The 26,770-nt window shown below is 43.1% G+C and overlaps 1 long non-coding RNA gene across 1 annotated transcript; it reads left to right on the top strand.

The window, feature by feature from the left end:
- The first annotated feature begins 2,815 nt into the window (after positions 1 to 2,815).
- On the top strand, positions 2,816 to 3,580 carry LOC148394636 (uncharacterized). Its single transcript, XR_015859932.1, has 3 exons — positions 2,816 to 3,056; positions 3,250 to 3,411; positions 3,524 to 3,580. It is a non-coding gene; the product is annotated as an uncharacterized LOC148394636 (long non-coding RNA).
- The last annotated feature ends 23,190 nt before the right edge of the window (positions 3,581 to 26,770 follow it).

Raw genomic sequence — 26,770 nt, 5'->3', positions numbered from 1 at the left:
TCTGAGCAATCTCGTCCTCCATGGGCGATATGACTGTAGTGACGAGACGATTAAACAGAGCACGAAGACATGGTATGCAACATCCATACAAGGTGAGCATAGCAGCAAACACTGCAACTGATGGTAAAATTGAGGACACAATGGCGTTATACTTCCCAAAAGTAGTCATCCACTTGTAGTGGTCTTTCATCCATGTTTTGAAGGATCGCAGGCCTGCAATCGCCTCCGTCAGGCTCCCATCAGGGGCGGTGTTGTTGGGGATGAAGGTGCAGCATTGTTCTCCAAACATTGCGCAGACCCCTCCTTTCTCAGACAACAACATATCATGAGCATTGTGGTTCTGAATCGACATTAGGGAAGGCGTGGCTAGCTGTTCATGCACTGCCTCGAGCCCCGCTTGTGTCCGTTTGCCCAATTTCTGCATGTTGTAATGGATGTAATTTATCCTGTCTACGTTCTTGTTCATCGTTCACCAGCAGCAAATGGAGGACTCCCATCCCGCTGCAATTTGGTCATTTAGTTCTTATTAATTAGGAACTCCTCTAGGGACTCCAATTGCATCAATTTCGGTCAGATCATTGTCGCCTCTCAAATTTAAAGATATTTTGGTTTTTACCAGCTTTTTTTCCCAGATCTTGGCATGTTGATGTATATACAATTTCGCTTGACTACATTCTCTGAAAGCAATGCACTTTATACCAGTCCTGTCATGAGAATTCATTTCTGAAATCCCATATCTCAGTATTATTTCTTTCCATGACGTTTTTTCCACTGTTAAGGCATGCAGTGATTTGTTTTTGTTTTTGTTGAAAGAAGCTCTACAATTTTTTTTTGTTTTGTTTTGTTTTGAAAATGTTTTGAATATGAATCAAATACTTATGTTCTATAAAGCTGACTGACCTGCCCCACTATCCCTCCTCTTGAGCCATGTGACACGCACCATGGCTCAATATTGCTGCCCATTTGCATAGGTTCTTTGGTAGGGTAGGTCATTTATAGATGCCATTCTCTAATCTTGCCCCTCTTTTCGTCCATAATTGAATTTCACTCTATGGACTTTGTCGCTGCACATCTTTAAAAATGTTTCAGTGATTTAATCTGCTTCTTGTGTGTATAAAATTTGAAGTGTCTTTTGCGCTGCAGCTTTGTGGTTCTGTCTGCAAGCTTGTTACCTCTTGACACCTTATCAGTCTCGTGTGTGTGTTTACTGCACACGTGCATATAGCTACTTTTCGTGGCAATTGGACTGCTTTCACAACTAGCCTAGCAAGTAAATGGATGGCCTCCCCGAATGGGGAGAGACTCAGCTAGCTTGTAGTTTCTTTAGTTACTTTTCAATTGTTTTCTCATTGTTTATCAAAGTCAAAGTCAGCTTTATTGTCAATTTCTCCACATGCCAAAGACACACAAAGAAACCGAAATTTCGTTCCCCCCTATCCCACGGTGACAAGACATGGCCCACAACAGACAAACAAGTAAACAAGTATAACAACAGCGTGCTGAATAAATAATGAATAAATAACACAACAGATACCGTATTTGCCGGTGTACAGGTCGACTCGGTGTATAAGTCGACCCCCTAAAATTCGACGGAAATTTACGATTTTATGATATATCCTTTGTATAAGTCGAGCTCAATTGTTGCATTATATTAAACTTCAAAATTCAATATGCGAAATTTATTGACGAAATGTGTTCAAATTCCGGGAGGCCGTGCGCATGCGGCTGTTTATAAGCACCGCGGAGGAGATCGCGGCCGGCGGGCTCGCGCACGCCGCCCGGCACCAACGGGAGGCCGGAAATAGCTCCAAGCCGAGCGGATCGGCACTTTATAAGCACCGCGGAGGAGATCGCGGCGCCTCATTGGACTTCCAGCGGCCGGCGAGCTCGCGCACCCGCCCGGCACATCCGGGAGGCCGTGCGCACGAGCCAAGTGGCCGAAAATAGCCCCCGCCGAGCGGATCGGCTGTTTATAAGCACCGCGGAGGTGGTCGCGGCGCCTCATTCGACTTCCAGCGGCCGGCGAGCTCGCGCACCCGCCCGGCACATCCGGGAGGCCGTGCGCACGAGCCAAGTGGCCGAAAATAGCCCCCGCCGAGCGGATCGGCTGTTTATAAGCACCGCGGAGGTGGTCGCGGCGCCTCATTCGACTTCCAGCGGCCGGCGAGCTCGCGCACCCGCCCGGCACATCCGGGAGGCCGTGCGCACGAGCCAAGTGGCCGAAAATAGCCCCCGCCGAGCGGATCGGCTGTTTATAAGCACCGCGGAGGTGGTCGCGGCGCCTCATTCGACTTCCAGCGGGCCGCGCACTCGCGCACGCCGCCCGGTTCAAATTTTCTAAGTGCAACGCACAATGAGATGCATGAGAAACGGCCTTGGTTACCATCACATTTGAAGCGATGAATACGAAGTTAAATTTTATGACTCGGTGTATAAGTCGAGGTCGATTTTTTTCGGTCGATTTTGGATCGAAAAAGGTCGACCAATACACCGGCAAATACGGTAAATAAATAAGAGGAGCAAAAAAAAGGAGCAAGTGAGCGTACAACAGACATTCCAGAAAGTAGCGCAACAGTGCCGCACACTACGGCGAGTCTGGTGGTGCGGGAGCGCAGGCTCCTGTACCTCTTCCCAGAGGGCAGAAGGTCAAACAAAGAGTGAGCCGGGTGACTCACATCTCTCGCAATCGAGGTTGCCTTGCGGGCGAGATGGGAGGTGTAAATGTCCTTCAGAGAGGGGAGCGAAGCACCAATAATCTTACCAGCCGTAGTCACTATGCGCTGCAGGGCCTTGAAGTTCTGTTCAGTGCAGTTACCACCCCAGACAGCGATGCAACTGATGAGGACGCTCTCAATGGTGCCACGGTAGAATGTAGACAGGACTGCCTGAGGAGCACATGCACGCCTGAGCTTCCGCAGGAAGTACAGGCGGCGCTGAGCTTTCTTTGCCAGTGACGAGGTGTTTGCGGACCAGGAGAGGTCCTCACTGATGTGCACCCCCAGGAACTTGGTGCAGCTCACCCTCTCCACCACAGCACCGTCGATGATCAGCGGCAGGTCTTTTGTGTGACCCTTCCGGAAGTCAACAACGATTTCCTTGGTCTTGTTGACGTTCAGCAGGAGGTTGTTGTCCCTGCACCACGTGGTCAGAAGGTCAACTTCCGACCTGTACCAAGTCTCGTCGCCCTTCGTGATGAGACCCACCAGAGTCGTGTCGTCAGCAAACTTCACTATGCGGTTGTCGCTGTAGGTCGCAGTGCAGTCATGCGTCAGCAGGGTGAAGAGCAATGGACTGAGCACGCAGCCCTGGGGGGCCCCCGTGCTCAGCGTGATGCTGGCGGAGATTTTGTCGCCAACACGCACCACCTGAGGCCTCTGACAGAGGAAGTCCAGTAGCCAGTTGCAGAGGGAGGTACTGAGGCCCAGCTCGTCGAGTGTGCAGATGAGTCGCTGCGGCACAATGTGTTGAAGGCAGAGCTGAAGTCCACAAACAGCAACCTCACATATGAGTCCTTACTCTCCAGGTGGGTGAGGGCCGAGTGGAGGGCAGAGCAGATGGCATCCTCAGAGGACCGCTTGGCATGGTACGCAAACTGGAAAGGGTCAATGGTGGGGGGGAGAATGGATTTGATGTGCTCCATGACAAGCCGCTCAGAGCACTTCATGATGATGGGCGTCAGTGCCACGGGGCGGTAGTTTTATTACAAGAATCTTAGAAATTTGAATACAAATCAAAATGTATGTTTTATTTTACTCAATTGTATGATTTAGAGAATCCATATGTAGTAAAGTGTTGTATTACTACATATGATTTCATCATCATTTAATTTGACTTTCTTTCCAAAACGCTCAATTTCTCAGTTCACACATCTTCTACATGTGTTACTGGTTCTCCATTTTTTTCTCTAGTTAATTATCAATCCAAAAGCTACGTGTTTCTTTTTAGCATTCAACCTGCTCAAAATCACTCTTTCATCAAAGTCGCTCTACTAATTTCCCATAGTAGTCGCCAACGACTTCAACCATTCAACCTTTCATTCAGGCAATCATTCATCAATGCTCATCATATGCATCTCACACAGTCTCCAAAAAGGAGTCTTCCTATCACATTGGTCCCAATTCATCCAAGCTCACCACACAACATTCATATATCATTTTCAACTCAGGTTTCCTGGTAGATCAATCCACCAATTCAAAAAAAAACTTAACTAAAACAACCAGCAAATTAATCTGAATTTTTTTCTTTGTTTTTAAATTTGAAGAACTCAATCTCTCAGATTTAGCTTGCATTTAGAATTTTGTATAATCTTATAACACAACCAATCAATTATTCCTATTAAATGTAGCATTGCAAAATCTTAAATTCACAATTTAGCTTCTTCCAATTCCTGAAAGCATGTTCTGTCGTTTTTTTTTTCTTCTTCGAATTTCTCATGTGGGCTTGACACTTAACATGCTCTAGTGTGGATTAGTTTCTGCTCGCAAACAGATTTCTCTCTTTTCCTCTCATTTTTATCTGTCAAAATTGTTTCTGTTCTGCGGTGTAAATTGAATAGACAACGGTCTAGCAAATTTCTTTATACTAAAAGTTTAGCCAATCTTTATCAATTTAACACATACGCACACACATGCACAGCTCTCGCGTGCGAAAGTTAGGTCCCTGCACCAATGATTCGTCACAGGCTGGCCATTTCCTGTGGTCGATCATGAGCCGGTCCCTCCCATGCACACGAGGACAGCACATTCTAATTTTATTTATTTATCTTCTAGAAGCAAGTTGCATTTCTTTACCACTTGATTTGCATATTTTAACTTTAGTGTAACACAATTTGATCTCTTGTCATTTGTAATTGGGCATACAAACAGCATTGTCATACTTCTTGTATGGACAGGAGCTCTAACAATCTAAAAAGATTTTTGATAACCTGAAAATGACATGTTTTGCTGTCATATGGAGAGGTTTCAGATCTTTTAAATTTCGATACATGATTTGCATAGGACCGGAAACACCTCTTGCCCCTTGCTCGAGCCGCGGCTTGAGCTGCGGCCTTGCACCTGCTCACAGGGGCCTTATTGTGTCCTGGTCTGACAAACACTTGTGACCTCATCAGTTTTCATCTTTCTAGCTTTTGTCTCTTGAATTTGTTCTCATCTCTTTGTGAAGATTTCAACCACACTCTAGCACTTCTACCACTTCTTCCACATTTCAAATTTCCTTGTACTCCATGCATTTTCTTCCACTTCAGCATGTATTGCATACAATTAAGAAATCTACTCGCCATGAACTTCTCATCTCAAAGAAGAGCAGAGCAAGAGATTTACCGTTCTTATTTCCCATCTTAATTTTAGGAGTTTAAGGTTTTACAATTTTTTTTTCAATTTTTTTTTTCTTTGAGGATCCTCAATGCAGGTTTAAATTGACCTTTCAACAGATTACTAGCCTGTTTTATTGCCGTGGATCACCGCTAGAACTGCTATTTAGTCAATTTATCCTACCAGTCACACACTCAATCACACAAGTTATCCCTGCCTACGCGAAGTCCTCCTTTTAAAAAAAAGGAGCTGCTTCATCCAGTGAGGGGACTCTATAACACCCCCCACCTTCCCTGGGAACTAAAGACAACAGTCCTTGTCCCCAGCCCTGCCAACGTGAAGTTGTACTCTTTAGAACAGTGGTCGTCAAATAATGACGGAGGTACTGAGATTTTAAAACAGTTTGAGAACCACTGCTCCAAAAGAGACACCTCATCCAGAGGGGGACTCTACAACACCCCCCTCCTTCCACAAAACTTACTTTTTCCTGTGCACTTCTACCTTTTTACTCGTTTCACAACAACAACACAATCACACAACTTCAGGCCTTTAACTTACTTGTCCCCTGGTTCGTTGCCGGGTCCCGTCGATCCACCTCTGTCAGACGAAGACAGACCTAAGATGCTGGCCCAGCGAAGAATTCTCTTCCCAGGACTTTCTTCTCCAGGTCCTCCTAATGGACGCTGGCTTGTCGACAATGCAGCACGTCCTTCTTCGTCAGACAGATAGCGGGTATGAGGGAGCCCGGGTTTCGGCACCAAAATGTTAGAGATTCGCTCACTCCAACTTATTTTGCAAGAACCACACGGGAGACAAGTAAGTCCTTTTAAACACCTGCAGGTGGAGAGCTCACCCGTTGAAGGAATGAAGTCTAAACTCTCCCTCCTGCAAGGGCATATTTATTAAGAGAAACAGAGTGGGGGTAAGAGTCGGCTGAATAGGAAGCCCTTGTCCTCTAATCAAAACATATCAGGGGTTTTTTTACGACCTTGTGTAGGATGGGACAAGCTAGTTTACTTATTACCGGTTGCATTCCAACATAATCATACGATAAGGATAATCTGAAAAACCCTGACATGTTGTGCTTTTTAAAGCCATGGCATAGTGAGCATCGGCAGAAACAGACAAGCGCACACACACACGTACACACATTGTACACGTGCTGATGAAAAACACTGTGTGGACATTATATTGTATTTACAATCTATGGGGTTAGGTAAGCAAATAATGCTACTGTGCAGCTCTACTGCCCAAAGAAATAACATAAGGGAACCTTATTACAATAATGATAAATATGGAGATACTGGATGTGCATTATCTTCAGCAGCAGAGGAGGATTAGAAGTGCTCATGATGATGACTACAAATATAATACAGTAACTGATATTAAACATGCATGGATTGAGTTTGTTGTGTTTATTATTTTAGCTATCAATAGATGAACCATATTACCGTATTTGCCGGTGTATTAGTCGACCTTTTTTGATCCAAAATCGACCGAAAAAAACCGACCTCGACTTATACACCGAGTGATAAAATTTAACTTCGTATTCATCGCTTCAAATGTGATAGTAACCAAGGCCGTTTTTCATGCATCTCATTGTGCGTGGGTGTGCGTCCGTCAGGCTCATCAAACAGCGAGAAACTGAATCATTATAAAGCGTTCGTCGCATTAACACGCATCCTCAGCAACAATTTCAAATATTCTCACCTCAATAACGGACATCGAAAGCCAGGCAGCGACGATGACTGCTAGGGGGAAGTACTGGGTATTGAGCGAATGTGCGAGTCATCGCGCGTCAAGCAACGACAATAACTACCGGTACGTAAACATTCAATCACCATGTCTAAATGAATGTCGTTGGCACAATATTCGCCAAACTTGGCCGGACTTCCAGGGGAAGAGGCCGAATTTTCACTTGTTCTGGCTGACCGGCGGAACCAGCCGAGGCGGACACTTTACGGCGGTTGAGTCGTTGGCACTTAGAAAATATTCGCCAAACTTGGCCGGACTTCCAGGGGAAGAGGCCGAATTTTCACTTGTGGTGGCCGACACGGGGAACCAGCCGAGGCGGACACTTTACGCCGGTTGAGTCGTTGGCACTTAGAAAATATTCGCCAAACTTGGCCAGACTTCCAGGGGAAGAGGCCGAATTTTCACTTGTTCTAGCCGACAGGGGGAACCAGCCGAGGCGGACTCTTTATGGCGCAAGAGCCGTTGGCACTTAGAAAATATTCGCCAAACGCTCCCGATGGGACAGAAGACGACCTTATCTGGGAAGAGGAGGAGGAAACTGAGGATAGAGAAGCCCAAGAAGATGCCCTTTATGACGACAAACTAAACGAAAACGAATGGAACGAGCTTTTCGGAAATAGCGACGATGAAGACGAATTTTGAACTCTATGTACCGGCAATCACTTTATAATTATGATTTGTTGTTTCTTAACTAAAAATAAACCAGTTTCTAAGAGTGTTCATTGTTGTTAGTCTCTCTCGGCGCGTAATATCACAGGGTCATGAAGTAAATAATATTTAAAATGGGGTATAGATCGCTCGCTACAAACTCGCGAATTTGAACACATTTCGTTAATAAATTTCGCATATTTCTGATTGAATTTTGAAGTTTAATATAATGCAACAATTGAGCTCGACTTATACAAAGGATATATCATAAAATCGTAAATTTCCATCGAATTTTAGGGGGTCGACTTATACACCGAGTCGACTTATACACCGGCAAATACGGTAATAAACTAATACAAAGCCCATTTAATCACACACTTTTACTGGTAAACTTTTAGCAGAGCTACATAATGAAGTGATTTCGTTCCAAAGGCATTAAATTAAAAAAAAAAAAAACGACAACGTTGTCTCCCTTAAATCTCGTCAGATCATTTGAAGTAAAAGATTATATAAAGAGCAGACAGCAACTTGCAATTGTCAATAACCTCCCACATAATCCAAAGTTCTTGATATGGCTGTTATCTTCTGCATAAGGTCTTTGTTAACAGCTATCTTAGCGAGAGGCTAAAACACATGCACGCACGCGCGCGCGCGCACACACACGCACACACACACATACACACTAGGGTATCAACTATTGCAGGCCCCCGGATCTCTCCGCTGACAATTTACCAAGAATACAATTCTTGAAGAAATGTAAATTCATTTGACCTGAAAAAAGTATAGAGCATCACAGCTTGCAATAACCAACTAGTCAATAACCTCTTACTTCATTTATTACCCAAATTCATGAAGACCACATGTAATATCACTGTTAGCTTCACACTTCGATGCTTGCTCACTTGCTTCATACTTGTTTTTGTGAGCAGGTAACTTAAAGGGCTAGAGACACCGGTATATGTATCAATCGGTTTTAGTTAGCTTATGGGCTTATAAATATAAATTGACGCTCGAAACAACGAAAAGGAAGCTGTTGCTCTGAAAAATATAGTTTAAATTTGCCGCACAGACGAGTTTGACTGCACCGAGCCGCCAGCCGGAAGTGACGTCTCATGACGTCTCAAGTTGTACGCGTTTAGCTTCAGTGAATGTAAACAAAAAGAGAAGAGGGGCCAGCGCGGAGACGTCGGGCCAGGTTTGCGGCCAACCCAGCTCGCCTAGCCGTGCCTTCCATTATCCTGGCGTACGTTCGTTCGCGGGACGACAAGATGGGTTGAGTTCGCCTGATAGGATCCACGAACCGGACAGTGCGTGCCTGCTGTGTGCTCGTGTTCACAGTGGCCTGGTTGACTGTCATCTTTCCGGACTCTGCTGTGCATCGGGAGCGGCTAGCGTGCTATCACTCTTATTGTTCATCTTCTTGTTTTATTTTTCCTGTGTTGTTTACTTGTATGTGCGTTGTGAACGCTGTCTTGTCACCCTGGGATAGTGAGAAACGTAATTTCGATCTCTTTGTGTGTCTTGACATGCGGAGGAATTGACAATAAAGGAGACTTTGAGACTGACCTTGAAAAGTATGTCGAAGCGTGACGGGAGGGGCACAATTCAGAAAACGTGCTCAGCTCGTCGAGAAAATGCGATTTAAGCAATAAAATTAAAAATGCTTATAAAACCTAAACCAAACGTTGCAGGTGGTCATGTCTTCATGTGCCGAGATCAACTCGGCACTCTAAAGCCCCCAAGAGCACTTTTTACTATGCCAACCTAACCAGAGTGACGGGAGGGGCACAATTCAGAAAATGTGCTCAGCTCAGCCCAAGTGAACTGCTAGATTCATCATATTCTGCGTCAAAAGAGGTTTCTGAATCGGATAAAATGATGCTAATATTGCCGCTAGAAACGGAGCTGTCGCTATCATCTGCCATGTTGTTTGGGTTTGTTGACATCCAGATGTACAACTTGTGACGTCGCAGTAATGGCGCCGCCAGTTTGGCTTTGTGCGGGACCAATCGATAAACTGGCATTTCATTTCAGCTTTATTCTTAGTAATCGGTGTCCTTTTTTAATTTCCAATGCGGCAAATGTGTTCACTTTATACATTCTATCAAATTCCGTTCTAATTGAAAAAAAAAAAGGGATGTCTCTAGCCCTTTAATGAAAGGCTAATATATATATAGATATAAAGGTGGTCAGGCCTTCTGCCTTGAATATATTTTAGGGGAGTTGCTATTAATTTTCTAATGTCACCTGAGTTGAGCAATGTCAAGAATCTAAAGCAGTGACACAAACATCTTGGTGAGAGGCTAATAGAAGAGACGTTACAAGGTATCATACAGCACAATGCTAATAAACGGTGAACGAGAGGCTCTATAATTCAAAGTTCAAATTCTCTTTTCTCCCATAAAATAACAATGTACAAATTTAATAATCACATTTATTAAGAATAAAGTGGTCTTCATATCTGCATCATTTTCTTGTTTCTTCTTTTTTTTTTTAACTTATATACTTGATGGATTTGAATTTTACCCTCTGTTTATGATCATTTCTAATCTTTCCCAGTACACCTACACTGAATGATTTATACGTCAATGATGCTATGGAAGAGTGGAGCTGCCAATGTGGAGTAAAAATATTTTGATGGGAAAATGCGTTACTTTCTAAATTTATGGTTGTAAATATTGTTTATCTGTAATTCTTGTGTTTTTATTCAGAATTTTTATGGTACTATCTGAAGGGGGGCATTCCGCCCCAGGAACACAACGATCCATTCGTCCATCCTGGACAGACGCCCCTTGTGCGACAAATCCTGGTCAGAATGAATGGCAATATCCTGTTAGGTGCTCAGACGAAAAAAATGCTTCAAAAGGTGGGTTTTTGCTTGGAACGGATTACATTTTTCCCCATTATTTGTAATGGGAAAACACGATTCGGAATTCGAACGATTCACTTCTCGAACAGCCTTCTGGAACGGAATGTGGTCGGAAACCGAGGCTCCACTGTATACACATTTCATTGTTACTACTGCCCACTGTTGTGCCATTTGTCCGATTGTGTTTTGCTTCGTGTGCGCGCCGTTTGATTGACAGCTTCGGCGCGCTCCTTTAAGTTTGCCTCGCATCGTACGAGTAGCCGTTACGCAGCGGCACGGCGACTAACGATCGCCAGCAAATGTATATTGTTGTCTCGATGACTCATGTTTGGTGTGTTGCAGAGAGTATTTCATTTATGGTTGTTTAGTATAGCGGAACCAGTTAGTTATGTAATGTGTGCCGTCTACTCGTGTTGTGTGACGTCAGAAGTTTAGCGTTGACTTACGTACTGTATTTCTGTCTGTTGCAGAACCACACACACACACACACACACACACACACACCACACACTTCACACAATACCCTTTTGCCAGTTTGCCTGTATGCCCCTATGAGCCACAGTGCCTGTTACTTTTTTGCCAATAATTCAGTAAAGCAATCAAAACTGAACCACGTCTTCCTTCCTGTGTTCTGACCGACACCCCCGGGTTATGGCCGGAAAAGTGCATAACCATCCGAGCTAACCCCTTATACAGTCCTCAGGCTCCCCAACAATAGCAGCAGCAGTTTGCATTAATTTATTGCAATGTTTTTCATTATTCAGATTTGTTTCAGTTACAGTTAGACTTAACTTTGATGGTTAATGCAGTTATTGCAATTTTGTTGTTTTATCACAGTAGATTGGTTTATTTACATTTCAAAAACCAGAAGCCATTCATTTAAAAATGCGATTGCACTTTAGTTTACATGTTTAAATGTTCAGATATTAAGATGTGAGAGACAATTTTTGCATGATTTGAATGAGACAAAATAACATGCTTTTTATAATTATTTGTTTCCGATATACTGTGATTATTTTCTGTATAAAAATTAAATTTGGTGTTCAAAAAGTCTTTTTTGAAACTTGAGTCAAAAAGTCTTTTTTCAAACTTGAGTCTTGAAAAAGAGGGGGTCGTCTTATAATCCAGGTCATCTTATATTCGGGCCAATACGGTATTCTACTACAGCCTCCGGCCACGCTCTTTGACTTGTGAGTGACTGTGTGGAGGAGGTGCTGCCATGAGCTTTCCCCTTTCCGAATCAAAAACCATCCTACCTATCTGTAACACTGTAATAAGTCGTCATAAAGCTCAAACAGCCCGACTTCTTATTGTGCAACGCCTTTAAATTGTTCACATAAATTTATTAAATCACTAACACTAAGGTTTACGCGCTAGTCATTTTGCTTCACACGGTCCTTATAGCATCCATCTAAAATACTACTTGAAAATGTGTTTACAACTATATTGGGGTTCCATGACCAAAACGCGTTAGACAGAAAGTTGTGTGGAATCGAAGCATATAAAATCGAGGTTCAGATGTACCAGGAATATGTGATGCACAGAGAGAATGACCTTTTCACTGTATGACAGAAAACACAACTGAGCATTACACATGGATGCCAGGAAGCACAGTTCATGACCCAAGCAATATTTGTCCAAGAGATTTATTTGTAAACAAATTTGATAGTTTTGATGAATTTGATCTGTTAATCTGAAAGCGTTACCCAGTGTCAAACAGAGGGGGGAAAAAACAATGCATGCAAACGAAGACAGTTGTGTTATTTTTCGTATCCATGGCCTTACTTTTAGTAGACGCCCATGCCTTAAACTGATGTCAATCACAATAGAGCCCTGGGTGGCTTCAAGTCATTGCAGCATTTCTGGAATATACAGAGCCAGCACAGCCAGAGACCTTCCTCTGGGCCGGGAGAGGTTAATCAGCAGGGAAAAACAGAATGTCCTCTGGTCCTGCAGGTGGGAAGCAGACAAAAAAGGGAACAGGCGGATAGATGATAGTTGGAATCCAAGGAGTATGAAGGACGGTGTGATGGGTCGACTGTGAAATGAGGAAATTCATATTCACAAGGGCATCCAGGATGCCATGCATTTCTGTGTATGCATTCGACACGAGTGAACGCATCATTTTATACCAAAAAGTGGATGGCAGTATCAGCTATAAGGACTTGGGCTTTGGAACTGAAGCGCCATGGTTCAAGTTGCCATAATTATAAATAATTATTTATTGGGATATTGTTAATGAAATTTTATTAGTGTTTTAGTTGTATATCATCCATCATGCATTCATTATCTGAAACGCTTATCCTAACAAGGGTCGGGGTGGAGCCTATTCCAGCGGTCTCTAGGCAGGAGGCGGGGTACACCCTGAACCGGTTGCCAGCCAATCGCTGGGCACACATAGACAATACATTCACACTCACACTTACAAGGAGTTAAGAGTACTTGGTTTGCCTACCACGCTTGTTTTTGGAATGTGAGACGAAACCAAAGTACCTGGAAAAATCTCACACAGGCACAGGGACAACATGCAAACTTCGCACCGGAAGGTCGGAACCGGGAATCAAACCTACAACCTCTGCACTGTGAAGCAGACAACTGCTACAAAGCTAATATAAATCGTGATATACTTTGGGGCCTTTTTCTTTAGCAATGTCATGCATTTTTCCTTGCTGTGCCTTGTCAGTATATTGTATTTCTCCCAGTATAATCTTCCACACTTCAGTTAATCTTAGAACATCTTAGTACCCAACTGGCAGCAGTTGCAATTTGCCCTCCAGTGGCATAGACACTACTAATATGAAATCAGACCTCACCTGCAGGGTTACTGAACCTCTTCTAAAGGCGGATTCCAAGTCAAAGGGTTTGCGATGTAAGCAGGCGGCCTGGATGTTGTCCACGACTTTGTGCTGACAAAAAGGTCCTCTGGCCTTCATCATATTTCACCAGCATTTCACATTTGTTCAAGTTCCTCTCCACTTCCTCTGCCATCTGTGGTTTTAATGAAGCTGTCAAGAAGCTATCATTCTCTGATGACTAGTTGTTTCTCACAGCATGACGGTTAACAGTTAGCCAACGGGGAATTAGCAATGTATTCAATTGAACCAAAAAGTTTTAGAATGTGTGCATGAATCATTTTCAGTACCTCAGACGCCATTCCCTGTGACTAGTGGTTTGCCAGTAATGACACAAACACAGACACTGAATGTGGGCATTTGCCTATGCCGACAAAGAAAACCCATTTGTATCTACATTATATAAACATAGTGAATTACGACAAATCACAGCATGTTACTGTATGCCTTTGACTAGAATTATATGGTCGGCATGAAGGATAAAAAGCGAGTCATACTTAGCTGGGCAAGGAGCCATGGCAACAACAAACTGCTCGGACTCGGGATGAAAAACAGAATGGATTTTATTCATGTGTTTCTCATGACTACAACAAAACAATGCGCTTTGCGATATTCTGTGTTTCCACACCCTATCATTGTTGACTGCTGTTTACTTGTTTTTAAACTGGTTTTCCCACATGAACGTGCGGAAGCCAAAACGAGTCACAGATTAACTTTGAAATATAATTGAATTCCATTGAAAAGTTGTTTTTTTTTTTTTAGGATTGTTTTGATAAATTAATAGCTGTGCGGCCCTTTACGGTAATTTGCGTATTGGGTCACTGTCATGCTAGAAGAAAAAAAAAAATGTTGCTTCTCATGTTGTGCAACTTCATATTGAAAGCCTAGAGTGGATACTTTTCACCATGAACCTGAAGTTTGGAGTGAATGGGATGTAAATGACACAAGAAAAATTCAAAAGATTAGAAAACACTATTAAGAGAATATAGATAGGTAGGTAGGTAGGTAGGTAGGTAGGTAGGTAGGTAGGTAGGTAGGTAGGTAGGTAGGTAGGTAGGTAGGTATGCACCCATGGTGGAACACTAGTTAGCATGGAGGAGAAGCAGTTCCCAAAATGGATGGATGGATTTCCCTACGCCAATTGTTTCATGGGAGAAAAAGTCTCAGTGTGAATGGTCTTTTACGATCATTATCAAGAGTGTGTCCTTGTTCAGTTTTGTTTTTGAGTTGGATCCCAGTTTTTATCACCAATAGACCCCAAAAGACCTCATGAATTAAGGGCGGGAACAATTGAGGAGATAAGTATCTCAGATACAATTAAAATTGAATTATACTGTATAATTAATAATAACTGCACATTCTTGGAAGTACTTCATTATTATTTTGGTCTTTTGTCTATGACCATAATTCCCACGTAATTGCAGAAGAAACCTTTTATCATAACCCCACCTCCTCAAAAGCCTCATGAATTGTGAAGCCTTTGAACATTCTTCTTCAGTAAGAGAAAGTGTCTTTCATTCCCATCAGAGCTTGTTGGAAATGTGGAAGGCTGATTGGGGGAGATTAAAAGCTTTTTTGTAAAATGTGTGGTGCCAAACGGGGGTGTGTGTGCGGTGCCGAGAGCCAGAAGTCATCCTGGGCTGTCGTGAGTGTGGTTACATTGACGCATGCCTGGCCACTTTCTTTTATAGAGAAGAATGACAGCACCACTAAAATGAGCAGAATGAGCGGGCAAAAACAAGCAGCACATCTCAGCGGCTGGAGCTCATTCTCATCCAGGCATGGACAGAGACGCTCAACCACAGAGCTTGGAGGAAATTACTGCACAGGCCTTTCATTCAACCATCATTTTTTTCCCTCTCTAGCACCAGAAACTCTTTTTCTCTCAACATTCTCAGTCTGTGTAAGTTTCTTGCTTAACCTTTGTCACTCCCTCAAGTTGTATTTCTCTCTGTTCTTTTCTCTCCACACATCACATTAGTCTGCTAAACCTATTAAGTATTGGTAAGAGAGCAAAAATGGAGGGCAATAAAATAACATGGGGAATTAAATCCCGCCGTTGGTGAAGATAAAGCGAGTCTCTTTATGAGTGTAGAAAAATTAAACGAGGTTTGCGGGTGAAACTGGACTATGTCTGCTCCAGACATGTGAGAGTTTTAGAAAACAGTTCTTGAGTTCAGTAAAGCTCAAAGTAAAAGAATATTTCTTCCATAATTACATTTAATTCTATGGAGATAAAAGGAAATAACTCATAGCAATAACATTATCCATCCATTTTCAGTAAAGCTTACCCTCACTTGGGTCGCGGGTGTGGTGGAATCTATCCCAGCTATAACTTAGGGTGGCAAACAGCCTGGACTTTATGCCACATTCAAAGAAATACCTTTTTGTATTTTTTTTTCAAGTACAAATATATTCAGGGGAGCAAGTGGTGAGCACTTTGGCTGTCACTAGAGTTTTACGCTCAGCAATTTCAGCAACGGCTGCCCAGTTTGAAGATTGACTATTCTCTTCGTGCTTGCCTAGGTTTTTTTCCCCAGTCCTCCAGCTTCCCCCAACTTCCCCAAAACATGCACGTTAGGTTCAGTGAAAATTCTGAATTGCCTTTGGAAGTGAATGCAAATGTGAATGGTTCTTTTTCTGCAAGTGTCCTGTGATTGCCTGACCCATGACCCAAATATTGTAAGCAGTGGATGCTGTAGATAAAATAAATTAAGCCAGTCAGGTTTTTGTAGAGGTGAGCATTCCATTCCAAGGATGGAGCGATTCATCCATCCAAGACAGAAGGATGCCCATTTTGCGGATGAAGAACGGGAGACAAGTTATAAAAAAGGACGGACTGAGGAGTGACGGAAGTTTTAGGAATCATCCCTATCTGGGTCAACTGCCAACTAAACACTCCTCTGCGAAAGCATCTCGAGGAAGCTTTTAGATTTCAAAATAAAAGTTTGGGTCCAAGGTTCCCATTTTATATCGATATAATATCAGGAGATAAGCGAAGAAGGTAAATGCAAAAAAAAAAAAAGTTATTACCGTAATTTTCGGACTATAAGTCGCGTTTTTTTTTCATAGTGTGGGTGGGGGGGCGACTTATACTGAGGAGCGACTTATATGTGAATTTTTTCAAAAATTTTCAAAAAAAAGTGAAACCGCGATAAACGAACCGCGATGTAGCAAGGGATTACTGTAATTTGAATTTCAAGTGACGTCAGCAGCGCAGCGCGGCGCGGCGGTTGTTTACAAAAAGGACAAAAATTGATCAAGGGATGACGAAGATGACGAAGGGCCCCACGTACTACCGGCATCATTAGCGGCTTTGTTTGAAAGTGACACAGAGGACGAAGAGTTTGGAGGATTTAATGATTTGGAGTGACACAGAAGGTTTAAAAAACTATTATGGCTTTTACGCACGCCTGGTCCTACTCTAAGGAGCTCTCTTTAACCTCCATGGATGGATGTCTGGGGCCGGCGCTCGGCCGGGTGGCTGTCCGGGGACGGTGGATGGGGCTCGGACATGGCTTTTACGCACGCCCGGTCCTACTCTACGGAGCTCTCTTTCACCTCCGTGGATGGAAGTCGGGGGCCGGTGCTCGGCAGGGTGGCTGTCCGGGGACGGTGGATGGGGCTCGGACATGGCTTTTACGCATGCCCGTTCCTATTCTATGGAGCTCTCTTCCACCTCCGTGACTGCAAGTGCCACCTCCGGGGATGGAAGTCCACGCCACCACACACCTGGAAGTCGACGCCAGTGCTTGGGGCCCTGTGGCGGTGAACTATTTATGTTATAGTTATTTGATAGATTTTATTTCGTGTAGCAACTTGTATGTTTTTATCGTTACAGTTCAGTAGTTGTTGGCTCGTTGAACTCTTGTTTTGTTAAATAAAGAGCCGTATACCCAAACCCATGTCTTTTCTTGTACTTTGTTAATGCTACAATATAGTTGTATACTAGATCTGTGGAATAACGACGAGGCTGACGTCAGGGCGCACGCGCGGCGTTGTTGACAAAGGACGAGGAATTTGATCGATGGATTTAATGATTTAGAGCAAACCTGGGCAAATTACGGCCCGCGGGCCACATCCGGCCCTTTGAGCGTCCCTGTCCGGCCCGCATGAGGCCAATCGGAATTTTAAAAAAAAATAAAAAATTAATGTCGTGCGTACAATACAACTGTTTCGCTTTTATTTTGAAAGGCGTCGCACTTCCGTGTAGCGTACGTGTATGTGAGCTGTGCGTGAAGGTGAACAGTGCGAAGTAATGCTGCCCGAGAAACGTGTGCTGACCCTCAGAAAAGAAAAGTTGACAAGGAGCGCCATGTTTTCAACAAGACATGGACTGCCAAGTATTTCTTTACAGAAATGAAAGGTAAAGCCACGTGCCTGATTTGTGGTACACAGGTCGCTGTGTTTAAAGAATATAATTTGAGTCGCCACTACACGACCAAGCATGAGAAAAAATACATCTGTCTGATAAACAGGTCGCATCCGAGGCTGATGCATTGCTAGCAAAATTGCAAACCCAACAAGGACTTTTTATCAAACTTCACACCCAGAGATGGAGCGGCTTTGTCATTTGAGGAAAAGTTAAAGAAGTTAAGAATAAATTGTACTGATTAATAATTGTTTTTTTATTTGACCTTTACACCACAATTTCACATAGCTTAATATAAATATAAACAGAATAATTGTATTCTTCTAATTACCAGTACCAACTATTTAAAATAAATAATTTAGTGCATTTTACAATGGAAGAAAATTGAGCAGGTTTAAGTTATTGTACGTGGCCCTCTGACACAACTCAGGTTTTTCATGTGGCCCCTTGTAAAAATTAATTGCCCACCCCTGATTTAGAGTGACACAGATGGTTTGATAATATTATTGCTTATATAATAGTTATTTGATATATAATTTATATATCGTTATATGGGCCTGTGGAATATTTTGAAGTGCATGCGCCATCAGCGGCGCGCACCCATTGTTGACAAAGGACGATCGTTGGATTTAATGAATTGGAGTGACACAGATGGTTTTATAAACGTCTTATTTATGTAATAGTTTTTTGAATAACTCTGAATGTTACGTCTCAGCTCTTTGTTTGTGTTATGTCACGTTAGCATACCTATCGTTTAGCCTGTTGCTCGTTCATGTCTGTTCTTGGTGTTGGATTTTGTCGAATAAATTTCCCCCAAAATGCGACTTATACTCCGGAGCGACTTATATATGTTTTGTTTCACGTTATTGTGCATTTTATGGCTAATGCGACCTATATTCCGGAGCGACTTTTAGTCCGAAAAATACGGTACTTGACTCAGATAGGGACACTTACACGGATGGATGAAAAACCACTTCTGGCCCCCTCAGTCCTTTTTCTGAACTTTTGTGTCCCTCATCAACAAAATGGGCGGTCGTTCTGTCCCTGTTCACCTGTTTCAAAGCTCTAAACTAGTAGGGGGGTCCAAGAGAATATGGGTACGAATAATAATAATAATAATAAATTACATCTATATAGCCCTTAACATTGCAGAGAATCTCAAAGTGCTAAATAAAACCAAAATTAAATGTTTATTTTCAACATCATCAGATGATTTTGTTTGGCCACAATCCGATTCATCATTCGCCCAGCCACTGGTAACAGAAATGTAGTTCAGTCCAGGCGAGCGAGAGCTCAGGATTTCACAACACTGCGCTGGCACTCGTGGGAAATTCAGGCTAAACATAAGCGCTTTTGTCCAGATGGTGCTGCCATCATCAACAAAAGTGAAAAGTTCCCAAGTGGGGCTATAATATTCCTCATACTAATTATACCCTTTAAATGTATTATATCTTTTTTATCTTGTATTCTGTTGTGTTTCTGGCCTTATTGCAGTCCACGCTGTTGGATGTGACCCCCAAATGATGTACTCTATCAAACGAACCATCTGGACGTCACCCACATCATGTTTATATTTGATTCCGTGATACCCTGCCCCCCTGCATCCCAAAATAAAAAAACAAACGAAAAAAAAAACCCACAAATATATTCTGATAATGTATTGAACTTAATGGGGCACAATTGAAAGAGTCGACCACGAGTCCCTTTTTCTGAAGCATGATGATCTGGCATACGAAATTAAGCAGACATGTTTCTTACCTTATTTTGATGACATGTTTCAAATCTTTAGCTTAACATTGATCTGTTTTTTCCTGGAACTGTAAACGCTCAGTTCTGTCTTGAGGGGTAGAGCGAGTGAAAAGCCCCGCCAAAATCTTAAATGGGCATTTTCGTCAGTGTGCAGAATGGTGAGAAAAATATAGAGTCAGCAGAAAACAATGAAACTATTTGAATAACTCATTACCCTTGCCACACAATTCACTACTGCTGCCTATTGCTAAGTGATTTTTATAGACAGGTGTCTGCTCTCATATTGTACATTTTACGTAATGTACAAATTAGTTTGGACATTTGATTTCAGTTGAAGCAAAGGGAAATCGATCAAGTCCTCCATTGACTGCATTGTTGGATTTTTTTGTATTTTCTCAGCAAGAAGCCAAGATATTACTGAGAAGCCTGGAGTAAAAATGTGTCCAAGTTTCCTAACACAGGTGCGGATAATCAACAGCCAGTCACCTTTCACATGCCACACTCCCCCTGGCACAGACGAAAATATGAGTGTCACAATGTAAACTCCTGATCAATACTGTGAAAACGTAATAGGGATAAAGGGTCGTCCATTAAAGGCATTTGTCCGTTAAATTGAAACACCCATTCCAGTACAAAATGATTGCGAATGTTAAAAAAAAAACGCTTGACTACTTTTCTCCTTGCCTTCAAACATTGCTGTGATTGTCTGATACTGTAATAAAATTGCTGTGATCTTAGAGGCTCTTCATAGTAGCAACAGAAACTAGCCAACTCCAACTTAATTCTGTGAGTTCCAATTTGTCACCAGTACTGAGCTACCTTTTTTAACCTCTATTGTTTGAATGCCATAGTGAACAACTCTGACAAAAAAATAGTTTTACACGACTGTACCAAATATTAGTATAAAATGTTCAAATTTTAAATTGCAGTTATGCCTTTGACAGACTTGACCAACAAATTGTAGGTTATAGCATACCATATTTATTAAAGTAACTCCTCTAAATTTATCTGCAGCAAAGACACGATGCCTCTTAATCATAAATATGGTGTCCCAAAGTAGTCTGTACTTCGACCAGCACACTGCTATGGTGATGACACAACTCCACTTACAGTATTTATGAAATCTGAGGAAATTAATCAGTTAACCAATCTTCAGGAATGCCTGAAAGAAATCAAAAGATGGATTACTGATTATGATAGTAATAGTACAGTAATCCCTCGCCACTTCGTGCTTCACCTATTGCGGCTTCACTACTTGGGTTTTTATAAGAAATTAATGGAAAATATAATTTCTAGACTGACCGACCAGGAGTGATGGGAGAATTGCGTTGACATACGGGTAACAAGGGACAGGTGGCGGCAGAGAGCACTGATAGCGCAAGGCGTGCCTGTGAGCAATGTATGTCACTGCGGACGTGACTGAGGACAAGCGCTGGAGGCGCAGCATCCGTCCGTGTGTGAGGGAAACGGAACATATGACAATATCACGTATTTGTTCTTTTATTTACAAAACTTGCGCAGAAGAGTGTGGGAATGGTGATTTAGGGAACAAGGAAGCTTTATGTAGCGTAAAAGTGTGGGGGACGGTTTATAAAGCCTTTATTTAAGGACCGTAAGGCAACAGGAGATTCATGCGCAACCGCGATTCACTTTGGTTTTGCTCGGCATGATATCCCCCATGTTAGTGTAGTGTGTTAATCCAAAAGGGGAATGCTTTGCATTGCTTGACAGGTAAACCACACTTCAATACACCCATGCCACCCTCGCGGTCAACAAGAAACACAATGTTCTATATCGCCCAATACAATAGTGTAAAAATACAGACATAAATAAGTACATATGCCGCTTTTATCTCGCGCATCTTCGTTGGTGTTTCTGGAATGCATCTCATGCAATAAATGAGGGATCACTGTACTACTGAATTCTGATAAAACCAAAGTAATGGTCCCTGGCTTCCATGACCTCAGAGACAAAGTTTCTAGTGATATAGCTGCTTTAGATTGTTTTGCACTTGCCCCAAGCAGTAGAGTGAGGAATATCTGTTTCACCTCTGACCAGGAGCTAGCATTTGACACTTACATCCCAAAAGTGTCATGGACAGCATTCTTCCACTTGCTTAACATTTTATTTTCCCAGTCTTAGCCTTACTATACTGGCTTTTCCTAAACTTTAGAAGTGAATTTAAAATCATTCAGATAAACTAAAAAGCACTATATGATCAAGCATCACTATACATTAACACTACATTAACATTACATTTTTCCCCAAAACAAAAATTTACTTATGGTCCCCCAGATTTTAGTAGAAATTTCAGTAATTTGGCACGTGTTCTATGGAATCAAGTCCCTTGATTTTGTTCAAAAGACTGACATGCTCTAATTGTTTAACAGAAAACTTAAATAAGTCCTCTTCTATAAAGCATATGGTCAGGGATGACTTATAGCCATATTTATTTTGCGTATTCATGCCGTGAGTGTCGGACGCTGATGAATTGATTGGGTAAATTGATGATCAACCATAACATTCTCTTTTCTCTTTCTTTTCTCTCTCTCTCTCTCTCTCTCTCTCTCTCTCTCTCTCTCTCTCTCTCTCTCTCTCTCTCTCGCTCTCGTTCTCGCTCTCTGTCTGTCTGTCTCTCTCTCTCTCTCTCTCTCTCTCTCTCTCTCTCTCTCTCTCTCTCTCTCTCTCTCTCTTCTCTCTCTCTCTCTCTCTCTCTCTCTCTCTCGGGTGTCTCTGTCTTTCTCCTTGTCTACTCTCTATTCCATTTTTCTAGTGGGACACATCATAGTTGTGGTTTCACTCAAAGGGGATTTATTACTGTGAATCCATACAGAGTAAATGCATGAATGTGTCACATTGTCACAACAAACAACAAATTGATGGACAGCTACTTTTGAAATCAGAACCCAATTAAAAAACGTCAGTTTTCAATTTGTTAGAAAATGGCAATTAGTAAAAAAGTATGTTTGCAATACACTATTATTAAAAGTCAAGACAATTTGCAATTTTAATATTTTATCAAGAAATATATCCATGCACATGATTTGTCTTTGTGGACAACACAAAATGATGTATTTGGAAGGAACTGGTCCAAGTTTGAAAGCTGTTCTCTAACCCAACCCAGCAGAGGCAGACACCAAATATTGAGTCTTGGGTCTGCTCAAGGTTTCTTCACTTAGAGGGAATTGTTCGTTGCTTCCGTCACCTAGTGCTTTCTCTTGTGGGGTTCAGTTGCGGCTCAGTTCGTCTTTTAATAAGTGAGGAGTGTGGCCTTCGACCTGCTTCATCTACAGGGTGCACTGTGACAACGTATGTTCTGATTTGGTGCAATACAAATATAAATTAATTGCACAGAATTTTCGCCGGATGTGTGTTTACAACTCAAACAAACAGCGGCTGTTGAGCGTGCAGCCGGTCAACCTCTTGCCACCGTTATTAGATTTTCTACTCTGACCTGCAGCCAGTCTTAGCACACCAAGTGGCTGAATTAGAGTGCCAAGCTCTGTCTGTTGATCAGCAAACAACAGCGGCAACTTCAGAACTCTGAACAGGCGTTCTAAATTTCAGCTGGACATTTTTCTTTTGTCCTTGAAATCAGGAGACTGTTCAGGCAAGGTTTCAATAGACATGTTTGTGTTGCAAAAATTAACATGATAGCATGATCAATATGTGCCTTAGTGCTATCTTGATTCAAGATTCAAGAATTTTTATTGGCCACGTTTGAGCATGCCAAACAAGAAATTTGATTTCGGTATATCTCAGCCTCTGTTCAACATTTAGGTGACTAACAACACTCAGGACATGTGCGAAAATTGACAAATATTCTCAAACATCCCCTGATCTTAAACTTCCAGGATGACCAGGCTACAATGGATGCAGAGTGGACACATAGTACACATAATATAGACAATTCAAAGACAAAGCGTCGAGAGCAGGATGTTATTGCACAGCAATGTCTCTGAGACTCTAAGAGTGGTGTGAGTTCATCAGAGCGACAGCCTGGGGTAAGAAGCTGTCTCTGTGTCTGGTGGTTTTGGCGTCTGTAACGCTGTCCGGAGGGGAGTAGTTCGAACAGACTGCAACATGGGTGAGAAGGGTCTGCAGAGATGTTACTTGCACGTTTCCTGGACAGGTACAAGTCCTGGATAGATGGGAGGTTGGTTCCGATTATCTTTTCTGCAGTGCTGATTGTCCGTTGCAGTCTGTGCTTGTCTTCTTTGGTGGCCGATCCAAACCAGACAGTGATGGAGGTGCAGTATAGTAGATGATGGCAGTATAGTTATTCAGCAGCTCCTGTGGCAGGTTGAACTTCCTGAGCTGTCTCAGAAAGTACAGCCTCTGCTAGGCCTTCTTCCGGACAGAGTCTATATGGCTGGTCCATTTCAGGTCCTGAGAGATTGTGGATCCCAGGAACTTGAAGGTGTCTGTGGAAAGATTAGTATTACGATGGATAGTGAGGGGTGAAAGTGGTGAAGGGTCTCGCCTGAAGTCCACTGTCATCTCCCCGGTCTTGAGCGGGTTCAGCTCCATGTGGTTTTGGCTGCACCAGTGGACCAGCCGCTCCACCTCCTGTCTGTACACAGTCTCGTCACCGTCCCGGATCAGTACGATGAGAGTGGTGTCGTCCACATACTTCAGGAGCTTCACAGAAGAGTTGCCTGAGGAGCAATCGTTAGTGTAGAGAGAGAAGAGCAGTGGGGAGAGGACGCACCCCTGGGGGGCGCCAGTATTGGTGGTCCAGGTGTCAGATGTGATGGTCCACAGCATCACACGCTGTCTCCTGTTGGTCAGGAAGCTGGTGATCCACTGACAGGTGAAGGCAGGCACCGCGAGCCGGATGAGCTTCTGGTGGAGGATGTCAGGAGCGATAGAGTTGAACGCCGAGCTGAAGTCCACAAACAGGATCCTGGCATACGTTCCTGGGGTGTCCAGGTGGTGCAAGATGTAGTTCAGTCCCATGTTGACCGCATCGTCCACCGACCTGTTTGCCTGGTAGGCAAACTGCAGGGGGTCGAGCAGGGGGCCCGTGATGTCCTTCAAGTGGTTCAACACTTACCTCTCGAAAGATTTCATGACCACAGATGTCAGGGTGACAGGTCTATAGTCATTCAGACCTGTGATGACGGGCTTCTTGGCCACCGGTACGATGATGGAGCTCTTGAACCACGATGGCACCTCACACAGCTCCAAGGAACGGTTGAAGATCCGTGCAAATGTTGGTGCCAGTTATTCAGCACAAACTTTCAAGCAGAAGCGGGACACGCCGTCTGGGCCTGGTGCCTTCCTGACCTTTTGTATCCGGAACATCTGACACACCTCCTCCTCGCAGATCTGAAGTGCGGGCGCGGTTTCTGTAATAGAGAGAGTAGGTGATAACGATGATGGAGGTGTGAACAGAGGAGTTGTGGGTGGAGGTGTGTATGTTGATTGTGCTGCAGGAGGTTGTGTGGGTGGACCATTCAAACCTGCAGTAAAACCTGTTTAGCTGGTTTGCAAGCTTTGGGTTCTCCACAAGGTTAGGGTTGGTTTCTTGAAGCCCGTGATGCTCTGCAAACCTTTCCACACTGTTGAGGTATCAGGATTGACAGAGAGGTGTCTCTCTAGGCTCTCCCCGTAACACCTCTTGGTTTTCCTGATCTCTCTGTTCAGTGTGTTCCTGGTCTGCTTGAAGAGGTCCCGGTCACCACTCCTGTAGACCTCCTCCTTGGCTTTGCACAGCATCCTGAGGTTTGGTGTGAACCAAGGTTTGTCGTTGTTGTATGTGCAGAAGGTCTTAGTCTGCACACACAAGTCCTCACAAAAACTGATGCATGATGTGACAGTATTGGTGAGTTCATGCAGGTCTGAAGTTGCAACTTAAAAAACTCCCCAATCGGTGCAGTCAAAGCAGGCTTGGAGCCATAAGTGACCCAACCCTCCGTTTAAAGGGTTAACGTCCCCTTCGACCCCGCTGCTGTAACGCAGCCCTCATAGGGAGACGAGAGTTTCCAGGTGGTGCGGGGAAAGATTCGTCCAAGTCTAACCACCTCTAAGATATCAATTCGGACAGAATTAATTTATTCTTTTTAGGACGCCAATCCCTTTAAAGTCACTCTGAAACTGGTGCCGAGTAACCACGTGAGGCCCGGAATCAAGATGACCGCGCCCTTTTTACTAGCGGCTCCTTCCCCTTTTTTTTATTTGAAGCATTTGTTATCGCTTGGATAAATTTATCTGTCTTTGGTAAGACCGAAGGGATTTGTTGATTTACTAGAGCGCACTTGCCCCAGCTGAGCTCAAGATAACTACTTCGAAACAGATCTGACAATTCCTGATGTTAAGGATTAAAGCTGTCTTCACTTTAAAAAGACTTGAACGGATTGAAAGAATGACTATGATAGGGAAATAAAGAAAATTTAAAGTTCTAATTACTGCATATAAAACCATGCTCAACATAGTTAATACGAAATGATCGATAACCGAATTAAGGATTAAGAAGAAATTTAATGAATAAGCAATAAAAAGAAATACAAGTCGAAAAAACAACACTCACCCATCTCAGAACAAAAGAGGAGACAAAAGGTCTGAAATCCTATTTGGTTGAACAAGTCGAGTGATGGGCTCTCCTTTGTTCCAAAATTTGAATTCTGTTTAAAAAAAGAGGAAAGGTCTGGCCATGAGGAGATTAGCCAACGTCGTAACATTGGCGTCTTCCCCTTTCTGCCTGAAGCGGCTGTCTCCTCTGCATTCCTCGAAGCTTAAAATTTGACAAAGTCCAATTCGAAGCTTAAAATTTGACAAAGTCCAATTCGAAGACTTTGGAAATTCATCTCAGTAGATTTTGGTCCAATCTCAAAAGGGATGAAAAATCCGTCTTCGTCCAAACTGGGTTCTTTACTTCGGGCAGGCAGTGCCATCATACTGGCGAGAGAGAGCACAAGTTTCTTGTCTGGAACCAAGCTTTTATAGGCTCCTGGCATTACCTCATCGGCATTACCTCAATGGCACGTGAGGTGGCCTTTCTGGAAGTTTCTGGAAGTTTCGAGAATGTTCCTTAGCTGATCCCCGTCTAGGTCAGCTGGAAACCACTGGTTGTCTTGGCAACCTTGCTTAAAGCAGCAACCATTGCGCATGACTGTACTCCGCCACCGGATGCAGCTGTTTCCTGTTTTGCTCGTTCTTTCACTATTAGCCCTTGATGTTTCCTCTCAACTTAATACATTCAGGTATAGAT

Source organism: Syngnathus floridae, chromosome 8 (assembly GCF_059516105.1).
Source record: "Syngnathus floridae isolate MCC-2025c chromosome 8, RoL_Sflo_1.0, whole genome shotgun sequence".
Classification (NCBI taxonomy): domain Eukaryota; kingdom Metazoa; phylum Chordata; class Actinopteri; order Syngnathiformes; family Syngnathidae; genus Syngnathus; species Syngnathus floridae.
The sequence above is the reverse complement of the archived record's forward strand: the minus strand, read 5'-3'. Positions and strand labels throughout refer to the sequence as shown.